We start from the raw sequence: 10020 nt of genomic DNA on the forward strand, positions 1-10020 counted from the left end.
GCTTGCCCAGGGTCACAGCTCAAGTGAACAAGGATCAATGTTGCAGTTGGTATACAAGTACTGATCTAGAATCTTCCTGAGTTGGGGAGGGATCAGAGCAAAACTGGAGGAGGTCACTGGGAATCTAAAAGAGAAATGGTGCTGTTACCAACAGGAAGAAGACTTTGAAAAAGAAGAGACCATAGAAAGAGAAGACAAGCATTGCCCTCGGACCTTAGTACATCAGTATTAAAGCACAAAGCTGGAAGGTAGACACTCTGGAATGGCCTGCTGCTCACAGCTACTTCAATTAAATTCAACCTGACAATATTTATTGAGGATCTATCATGTGCCAGAAGCAGTGCAAGGTGTCTAAGTTCCAGATGTCATCTGAGATACTAAATGTTTGCCTCTAATTCTTGCTATAGTGGTGAGAGGGGCACCATCAACAGACCCTAGAAGAACAGTTTGTGTTTTTATAATCAAGGTATGTATCAAGAGCTGTGGAGGTACAAGGAGACTGAAATTTCCAGAGAAATGAGGGAGGGTAGGACTGATGCGTGTACTTGGCCTTGGTATATGACTAGGAAATGGCCACGTGGAACAAGAAAATCAAAAGACTAGCAGTTACGAAAGCAGACTCAAAGGACAGGATAAGTTGGGAACTGGCCAAGGAGTCGGTCGTGGCAGGGAATAGTGAATGGGGATAAGGACATATCCTAAGAGCTCTTCCATGCCACGCTTAAGAATTGTGACCTTATTCTGTGACTTGATAAGCAAGACAGTGACATAGTTAAATGTATATTTTAGGAAAAAAAAAAAAAAGAACTGTGGCGACAACGTAGTGGTTTGAATGAGAGACCGGTTAGGACTCTTACAAAATAAAAAAATTAAAGTCCAGGGGCAGATCTGCACTATATGTCTATGTCTATGGGAGAAAGAAACTATAGAACTTGGTGACCAGTTGAGAAAGAAAGCAAGACAAAAGGGGGTCAAGGATCTCAGGTTTCTAGTTTAAGCAACTAGGTGAATTGATTGAGTTAACAAAAACTGCGAACATCAAAGCACTTTTGCATTCAATCTTGATTCTGTGGCATGTAAAGTGCCCAGGTGGCATTCTTGTGAATATGGAAATAATATAAAGATATGGAAATGTGATCTAAGATACCAGGTTAGAGAAGCAGTAGAATAACAAGATTATTAAGTTTTAAAATATGAATGCCAGGACCAGCAGATGATGTAATGGTTACATCACTGGACTCTCATGTAGTTGACTGAGGTTTGAGTACCGGACTGGTGGCTTAAAACTCACACTGTGTGTGTGTGCATGTGTGCCTAAAATCCTGAGAGGAAAATGGAAGAGAAAGGACTGTGACATGTCCATCCCCCGGGGCGGGGGCGGGGTGTGTGTGATTTCTCACGTTCTGTCTCTCTGTCTCTCTCTGTCTCTCTGGCAAGCACACATACCCTATAGCAAAAATCTCTCTTTAAAAAAAAATGAATGCCAAACTGCTAGATGACATTAAAACACATCTGGGAGGCAGAGTGCTACTGTGGACATGGGCTTTGGAGCTGAAAGATCCTTGAAGATGTGACAGGGCCTTTCTGAATCTCACATGTCAAATGGAAACAGTATTAACCTGTCTTCAGGATTGCGTTTGGATTAGCAATAACATGTGCAAACTGCAGACAGTGCTGGGTTCAGTTGGCCCATTGTAATTGTTCAAGCACATGAGTGGAAAGGGTGGGGTTAAAGTTGAAGAAGGAAACTGACCTATGTTCAAGAAAGAAAAAGAGGCAAGTTGGGCTGACCCATAGTGAAACTGGACTCTACAGGGCTGACCGGGGTTCCAGTCTTGGCCCAGTAGGTGTCACTGGATTCTGACCAGATAGAGAATGAAGAGCAAAGGACTGCGCCATGACCAGCCTCATTGGGGAGTGTTCTCTCTCTCTCTCTGTCTCTCTCTCTCTGTCTCTGGTATGAACCTCATTGGGGAGTGTGTGTGTTTTTTCTCTCTCTCTCTCTTTCTTATATGAACCCTCTGGCATTTAAAAGTGAGCGAAGCAACAGGCTATTTGTTTAAAGTCTCTGAGGTAAGTCAAGGTGGATTTACCATCCCTACAGAAAAGGATCTTTGGGTCCCAGAAGTAAGTCTTTGAGGTAGGAAAAAGAACATCCCACTTTTTCCATTTTTTCCCTTCTAGTCATCCAAAAAGGATGAAAAGTATTGTGCTGCTTGCCTTGGTCTTTGGGATAACCCTGTCTATCTTTTATTCTCACTCCCTGAGAAAGAATGAATCAAGGGTGGAGAGAAGGAAAGGGTCACCTATAGATGGACAGAAGGACCAACCCTATCTGTTTCTTTATATCTGAATTTCCTTTCAGATTTGACACTTTTTACCCCCATTTTATTGGGTCATCAGAAAAGTCATAAAACATTTTTGCATAGAAAGACAGAAAAATACATCCTGACTTTGCTGACCCAATATAACAGAGAAAAAAGAAAACGAAATATATTTGTTCCACATTATAATCAGTTGATTAAGTAAAAGTGGAAATCAGTCCTTTCCTGTTTTGATAGGAGGAAGGAATGAAAAGGGCAGGAGTGATTTGAACATTGAAAATGAATGGATGACTGGGAGGGTTATTAAAAAGGGGGAGTTGGGGGTCAGCAGGTGGCATAGTAATTAAGGCACTGGATTCCCACATGGCTGACTGCAGTTCAAGTCCTGGCCCCTGAGTCTTGAAAATCACACTAGGTGCATGTGCATGCATGCCTAAAATCCCAAGAGGAGAATGGAGAAGGGATTGCGGTGTGGACATTCCCCCTGGGGAGTAGGGGATTTCTCACTTTTCCTCTCTCTGTCTCTCTCCAGTGAATGCACATGCCCAATGACAAAAACCTAAATTAAAATGGGGGAAGCATAGTTACACAGTAAAGATGAAGCGTGGGGATACAGAAAGCACACTTCATATTATGCCTAGAGTTGTTCTCAAGTATTTGACAGACATTAGCTGCATGTAAGATTTTTGTTGCACACAGCTGTGCATCTAGAAGTTTGTGACGCTCTTGTTATAAGTGTGGTTGATTGCTTTACAGGAGATCTGTTCTTGAGAATTTACGGAACTGTGATGGCACTCCATACCTTCTTAAATGCCAGAGCACCTCCGACGTCAGTATTCAGTGCTATTCAGTGCTCGCCAATGCATTGTATGCTAGTGGCCAGATAACATGTTGGGGAGTAAGATATATAAAAGGTAGCCTCTGTTCCCCAGTGTGGAAAGAAATGGAAGTAGCTAGGGGTGTAGAAGTAGATGAAGAGGGTTGGAGAAGCAGAAAAACAATGGCCACCTGAAGAAATACATTTATTAATTTCCCATAGTGACTGGGGCCTTGACCCATTTGTGACCATTATGAAATCGCTGAAACAAGTCCTGCTAAATTATTCAAAACTCTCCAAATGCCAATTCCATTTCATTTTAAATAACGAGCATCCCTGAGAGGGATGATTTTTCAGGAGGATGACTAAGGGAAAATATTTTTCTAGCAGCGTTTTTGCATGGGAAGAAAAAAAATTCATTGCTTCCATCCCCACATCCTACACCCCACATTCCACACCCCTTGGTGTAAAAATATTTGTATTTAAATAATTTTAAATGTCATGCATTTATAATTAAAGGCAATTCTGCATTCAGAGGAACACAAATCACTGACTTTAAATCAATGAGAAAAACTAAATTTTTCTTAAAGGAAAATATCATGAGATTCAGAAGTGGTTTAAATCCATGGAGACAAGTCCATAGGGTGCATATGCTCTCTGGTGACCACTGATACCACTGCCCACCTCCAGCAGCACGATTATATAGGTCATTTCAGCAAGAACCCTCCACTTTCCCTAGACAATCTTTCCCTTCACCCGTCTTCCCACCATTAAGTACACAAGGACTGGTTTTGCCCAAACCATTTTTATTTCCTTCAAAAATATCCTCCTGAGGATTCTAGAGACAGTGTAGGAGGAGGGTGGGAAATGGGTGAGGGTGAGAGGGAGGGAATCAAGGGGGAAAAAATGAAGTAAAACATTTAAGGGACACAAAAATGGAGAATTAACTGTTGATAATAATGGGTATGGTAATATCTTTGGACTAATATAATATATAGTGTATTCATGCTGGGAAAATGCATTTTGTATGCTGTAATAATATACAGTGATTGAATATTAATAAATAAAGTAGAATAAAACATAAATAAATAAAAAATTTTTAAATAGTCTCCCCAGCCCCTTCTTTCTGGTTGATAAGATCGTTCTAATGCTTGACTTTCGATTTTGCCTGTCCAGCATCCCTGTTTCTATAACACAACAGCCTCTCTCCCCAGTCTCTGCCCCAGCTGGAGAACTGCATTCTCTTGACCTCAGTGATTGATTTAGGCAAGCGCATGTATTGGAAGACAGGGTGTCAAAGCCATCACCAAAGATGAATGAATAAATAAAATTCAAATAAATAATTTTTAAAGAAGAAGCAAGATAAAGATGGGAAGGGGTAGATTCCTGATGGCCTTAGGGCAGTCCCTGGATCCCACTGTACCTATGGTAATTGATTCTGCATCAACTTGAATAGGCTATTGTGTTCCATTATTTGGTCAAATACCCACTACAAAAATATTCCTTTAGATTTAATTAACTTTAAAAATCAATAGATTTTGGGTAAAGCAGATTACCCTTTATAATATGGGTAGGCCTCATCCAATCAGTTGAAGGCATTATAAGTTTGAGGTTTTCTGAAGAATTCTCCTCCACACTGCAATATGGAAACACTGCCTGAGTTTCCAGCTACTGCCCTACAGAATTTGGACCCCAAACTGTCATTTCAACTCTTACCCTAATGTCCAGTCTATTCCTGCCTGCTCTACAAATTGCCCCACAATCATGTGAGCAAATTTCTTACAATAAATTTCTCTCTTCTTCTCTCCCTTCCTCTCTCTCTCTCTCTCTCTCTCTCTCTCTGCCTCCTACCTCCCTATCTTTCTCTCTCTCCCAAACCCTCCTATTGTTTCTGTTTCTATGGAAAACCCTGACTAATAAACTAACTAAAGTCATACTTCCATCCTCAAATTATCCAGGGTTTTATTTCTGGGCTTGTTTTACCCAACTTGATTTGTTTTTCTGTTACCTATAACTAAGAATCTTGAAAAGTGCTGCATGTAAGTGGATAGAATCTCCTGCATGTCAAAAAATGAAAGATTCTTCTATCATTCTACCTTCCTTATTAGCTACTGTGCAACAAACTACATAAGGGCAGAAACTGTGTGTGTCATGTTTTCTTTTTTCTATTGCCTCTGCTAAGAATTCTTGGCACTTGATCAGATTCATAAATATTCGTTAAGCCGAATTATAGAAGGAGATAGTCTGGAGTACTTAAATCCTGGAATTGCCCTGGTACCTGGAGATACAGATTACTTGACTTTTTTTTTATTTTTTTTATTTTTTTATTTTTTATTTTTTTTGGAGAGACTTTCACTGTAGGGTGCGTGCGCTCGCCAGACAGACAGAGAGAGACATAGAGACAGAAAGCGAGAAATCACCCCCCCAGGGGGGATGGTCATGCCTCAATCCCTTCTCCTCCATTCTCCTCTCGGGATCTTGGGCACGCACACACACGCGCCCGGCGTGAGTTTTAAGCCACCGGGTCCGGGACACGAACCGCGGTCGACTACGTGGGAGTCCAGCGACATAGCCATTACGCTAACTGCTGGTTCCCAGATTACTTGACTTTTAAGAAACCCAACAGTGACTACAGGTTTCTATCGTGTGGGTTAAGTACCCTAGCAGGTTGGTTTGGCAATCATTGTTTTCATAGAGTTGCTCAGAATTGTTGCAGGGTCTTTTTCATTTATGTCCTTACATGTATATGTCTGTGATTAATATACACAGGTTTTATTCTAGATGTTTGGATTGGACTCTGCACAATTTTTAGCTCCATCAAACCAACACCCTTCCACAGAGACTCTAGCTAAGGCCAGCACAGGCCCATCATTGCCACATTGTTCTAGTTTCCTAGAGCTGCCGTAATAAAGTACCACAAATTGAGAGGCTTAAAGAACAAAAATCTTTTGTCTCATGCTTCTGAATCAAGGTGTAGGGAGGGCCATACTCCCTCTGAAAACACAAGAGAAGAATCTTTTAGGCCTTTCTTGTAGCTTCTGATGGTTACTGGGCTTGTGGCAGCAGTACATGGCATTCTCTCTGTATATACGACTATCCCCATATTTCTCCTTTTTATGAAGACACCAGTCCATATCAGATCACAGGCCCACCCTACTCCAATATGACCTCATTTTAACTAATTACACTTAGAACAATGATGTTTCCAAATAAGGTCACCTTCAGAATTGCTGGAGGTCAGCCCTTCAACATGAATTTTGGGGGCACACAATCCATACCAACCCATAGCTCCTCAGCTGGCTGAGCAACCTTCATAGGAAAGCACTAGAGCTGTGTGATAGAGGACCGGAATGCTGGCTGCCAGAGCCAGAGAAACACATTGCTAAGGCTCTAATCACTCGTTGATGACGTGATTGCTGTTGCAGATCCTTATGCCAAACCATTTCTATTCTGGCAGCACCAGCTTTGTTCTAAGAGTAATGCTGATAACCTTCCTCTGTACCCTATTCTAGCGAATCCCCTTTCCTTTCTCAATATTTTCTAGTTGGCTTTTCATTTATGTCTTCCTCCTCCTTGAATTGCAAATAATCAGGAAACAAGAATTAGAAACAGAAAAAGAAAGGAACAAGAGGAAGATCTCATGTTCTTCCTCTCATGTTTAAAAATAACACTATTAAGAAGGCAAATGTGTTGTTTTCTGTGACATATGAAGCTGAGCTAAGAAACCTTTGAAAAATCATTTTCTATGGTTCCAGTGGCTTTGTAACATTGGGACCAACTAGATTCATGGGTAGTGGTGGACATAGTGACATCCAGGATGGTGCTTCACAGAGGGAGAGTGTGGAGGTCGTTATCTGTGAAGGAAGAGGTCATCAGACCTGACTTCTGCAAAAGATAGTTCTCCCAGGTGACTGCAGAGAGGTAACACGTTTAGGATGGAGCAATGGGGCACTTTGAGGAAGTGGGTGAATTTGCAGAGATAACTTGCCTAAGGCACACTGACTGTAGGCCCACGTACAGTCTTTGTCATGCTCGTTGTAAGTCACAGACACCTAACTCTTGGAAAGCTTCCAGTGTAGTCCCTAGTGTATAAGGAGTTGTGAACACCTGGCTTATGTCAGTTGGTTAATTTTACCTAACTCCTACACAACCGAGTAAATCAATACCAGATTAGAGTCCCAGCACTGAATGCAAAAGACACCGAATCTAAAAGCAAGTAAGAACGTTAGAACTTTAAAATGCATTGGCAATATTTATGCTACTCCTACTGACTGATATTTAATATACTACCAAAAAAAACCAGTAGCAAATATAGAAAAATATGGTGAACAATTTATAGGCCAGAGAGTATATATTTTGTCTAGAACACATCTGAAATTACAGACATTTCAAAAGTTTTACCTGTGAGATTCTTCTAGGGATCATCTGCCTAGGTGAAGATAAAAGTTTAACCTAAGAGCCTCAGGTTTTTCCATCTGCCTGATGCTAAGCAGTAAAGCAAAAGGAAACCAAATTTAATCATGTGCTTGAATTATATTGGCTAAAAGTTTGATTTTTATAAAAATCCAGTCTGCCTTCTGTTGCTTCTTTTCCTATTTCTTTATTTCTGTTATACGTGTATAGATAGAAAAATTGAAAACTTTTGTGATAGTTAGTCTTCACTTACATCAAAATAATGGGGGAAAGGTGAATTACAGGATAGGTTTTTAAAGAAGCACAGCTAATTTTCCTGCTAACATTAAAGTCTGCTTAAAATTCACTCTAGTTCTGGCCCATCACCAGTGCTTAATAAATTCGGTTGAAATTCCTTGGTAAAAAAGGAGACCTAGAATGATCCTCAAAACAAAACCAAAGAAAACAAAACTCACCATTTACTTGTAGTGTTTTCCTATTCTTGGGAGCAAACTACAATTTAAGATAATATAAAAATCCTGAATAAGTGTGTCCTTAAGCTTCAGATTAAGGTATATTAGTCTTAATCACTCTTAAAATATGAGATTTGATCATAAGGTTATTCAGGAAGGTCTGTATTGTATATAAACCACAATTTTGCTGGTAGTAAAATATTTTAAGCTTGTGTGGCAACATGGTAGAACAGACCTAGAAACAATTATATTTCAATTAAAAAATAGTTGTTCTATTAGCTAGGAGAAAAAGTGGATTCTTAAATTTGAGAATTGCAGTAAAAAAGAATTTATCCCACTGCTCATGGTTTGCATGCGTCTCCAAAGTTCATGTGTTGAAAACTAATCCCCAGTGCAACAGTAGTGAGAGTAGGGATCTTTAAGAGGTAAATAGGTCATGAGGGCTTTGCTTTCACAAATGGATTAATGTTATCATAATAGTGGGGTCCTTATCTCAAGGGTGAGTTTCTTATAAAGCGAGTTCAACCCTCGGGACCAGCAGTTAGCATGATGGCTATGTCGCTGGACTCCCATGTAGTCAACTGCAATTCGTGTCCCGGACCTGGTGACTCAAAACTCACGCCGGGCACTTGTGCGTGCATGCTCAAGATCCCAAGAGGAGAACGGAGGAGAAGGGATTGTGGCGTGGCCATCCCCCCGGGGGGTGATTTCTCACTTTCTGTCTCTCTGTCTGTCTGACGAGCGCACACGCCCTATAGCAAAAACCTCTCCCCCCAAAAAAGCAAGTTCAACCCTCTCTTACGTGTGTGTTCTCTTTCTCTCTTAGGCATGGTTTTGCTCATCTGCCTTTTGCTGTAGGATTGTGCAGCACAGAGGCCCTCCAGATGTGCACCCCTCATGCTCGGACTTCCCAGCCTCCAGAACTGTAAAAATTAAACCTTTTTCTTTATAAATTACCCAGTCTCTAGGTATTTTGTTATAGCAGCACAAAACAAGGACTTTGTTAAAATGTGTTTTCAGCAGTAAATCAGAGTGGCTTGCAAAATTGTGAGGAAAAAGCAAAACATCATTTGATGTGATGCTATTCTAAGTGAAAATCCGACAATATCACAAGTTATAAAAACAATGTGCGAATCAATAGCATTCTTCAAGATACAGGCTTGAATCTGTTAAGACATTCTGTAGAAAAACAGTTATAAGTTACAGTTTTAAATAATGTTTGTAATGTTGGCTTGCCTTGAAATAAGATCAGTTTCCTAAAACACACTTGTAAGCACCTTCGTATAACTTCCATCAGTAGGATAATTTGGAGAATAAATATCTGAATGCTGAAGAAAGCTCCATTTTCCTCTCTCTCTTCTCTTCCCCCTCACTGAAAGTTCTTATCTCACCCTAAAGCACTTGTTCTCAACCAGGGATGATTTTACCTCCCAGAAGACATTTGGCAATTTCTGGAAACATATTTCGTTGTCTCATGGGGAGGAGGAGGAACATTAGGGAAGAGGTGATGTACGACTGGCACCTTGCACGTAGAGGACAGGGATGCCACTAAACATCCTTCAGTGCACAGGCCACCCCCATGACAAAGAATGATCTGGTCCCAAATATCAATAGTTCAGAGATTAAGAAATTCTGGCCTAGAGGCATAAATAGAATGGCAGGGAATGAGGGAGGGTAGGGTGGCATTTGGCGCACGAACAAGTGGAATATTTTCATAACTGAACTCTAAAAGTCCTTTGAAACCCAACCCACATAAACTGGTGGCCTTACAGATCAGCAGTTCCAGTTTAAAAAAAAAAATTTCTACTTTCAAATCAGATGTGTAAGGAATGCTCAGAAAAGATTTTTTTTATTCTTTGCCCCACCCTATTTTCTCAACTCAGAGTTCCAAAGAAAGAATTATGGTAAATAATCAAAGGCGTTGCTTCTTTTGTTTTGAAGTTTTGAACGTGTGGCAGTGCTTTAGCCTGGAATTTCTGACTGCCGTATTGGGCACTTCTGCGAGTTTATCCTC

At 40.6% G+C, this 10020-nt stretch overlaps 1 long non-coding RNA gene across 2 annotated transcripts in view; it reads left to right on the plus strand.

Moving 5' to 3' along the window:
* Nucleotides 1-8922, plus strand: part of LOC102478987 (uncharacterized) — a 59408-nt gene extending 50486 nt beyond the window's left edge. Inside the window, exons 3-4 of one of the 2 annotated variants that reach the window (XR_001370351.2) lie at nucleotides 155-466; nucleotides 8833-8922. This is a non-coding gene — a long non-coding RNA (uncharacterized LOC102478987). Of the gene's footprint in view, nucleotides 1-154; nucleotides 1206-8832 lie in introns of those variants that run through there. The other variant, XR_334461.3, reaches the window with a different exon arrangement.
* The last annotated feature ends 1098 nt before the right edge of the window (nucleotides 8923-10020 follow it).

The sequence above is a fragment of the Tupaia chinensis genome, unplaced genomic scaffold (genome assembly GCF_000334495.1).
Source record: "Tupaia chinensis unplaced genomic scaffold, TupChi_1.0 Scaffold000225_1, whole genome shotgun sequence".
NCBI classification, from domain to species: Eukaryota; Metazoa; Chordata; class Mammalia; order Scandentia; family Tupaiidae; genus Tupaia; species Tupaia belangeri.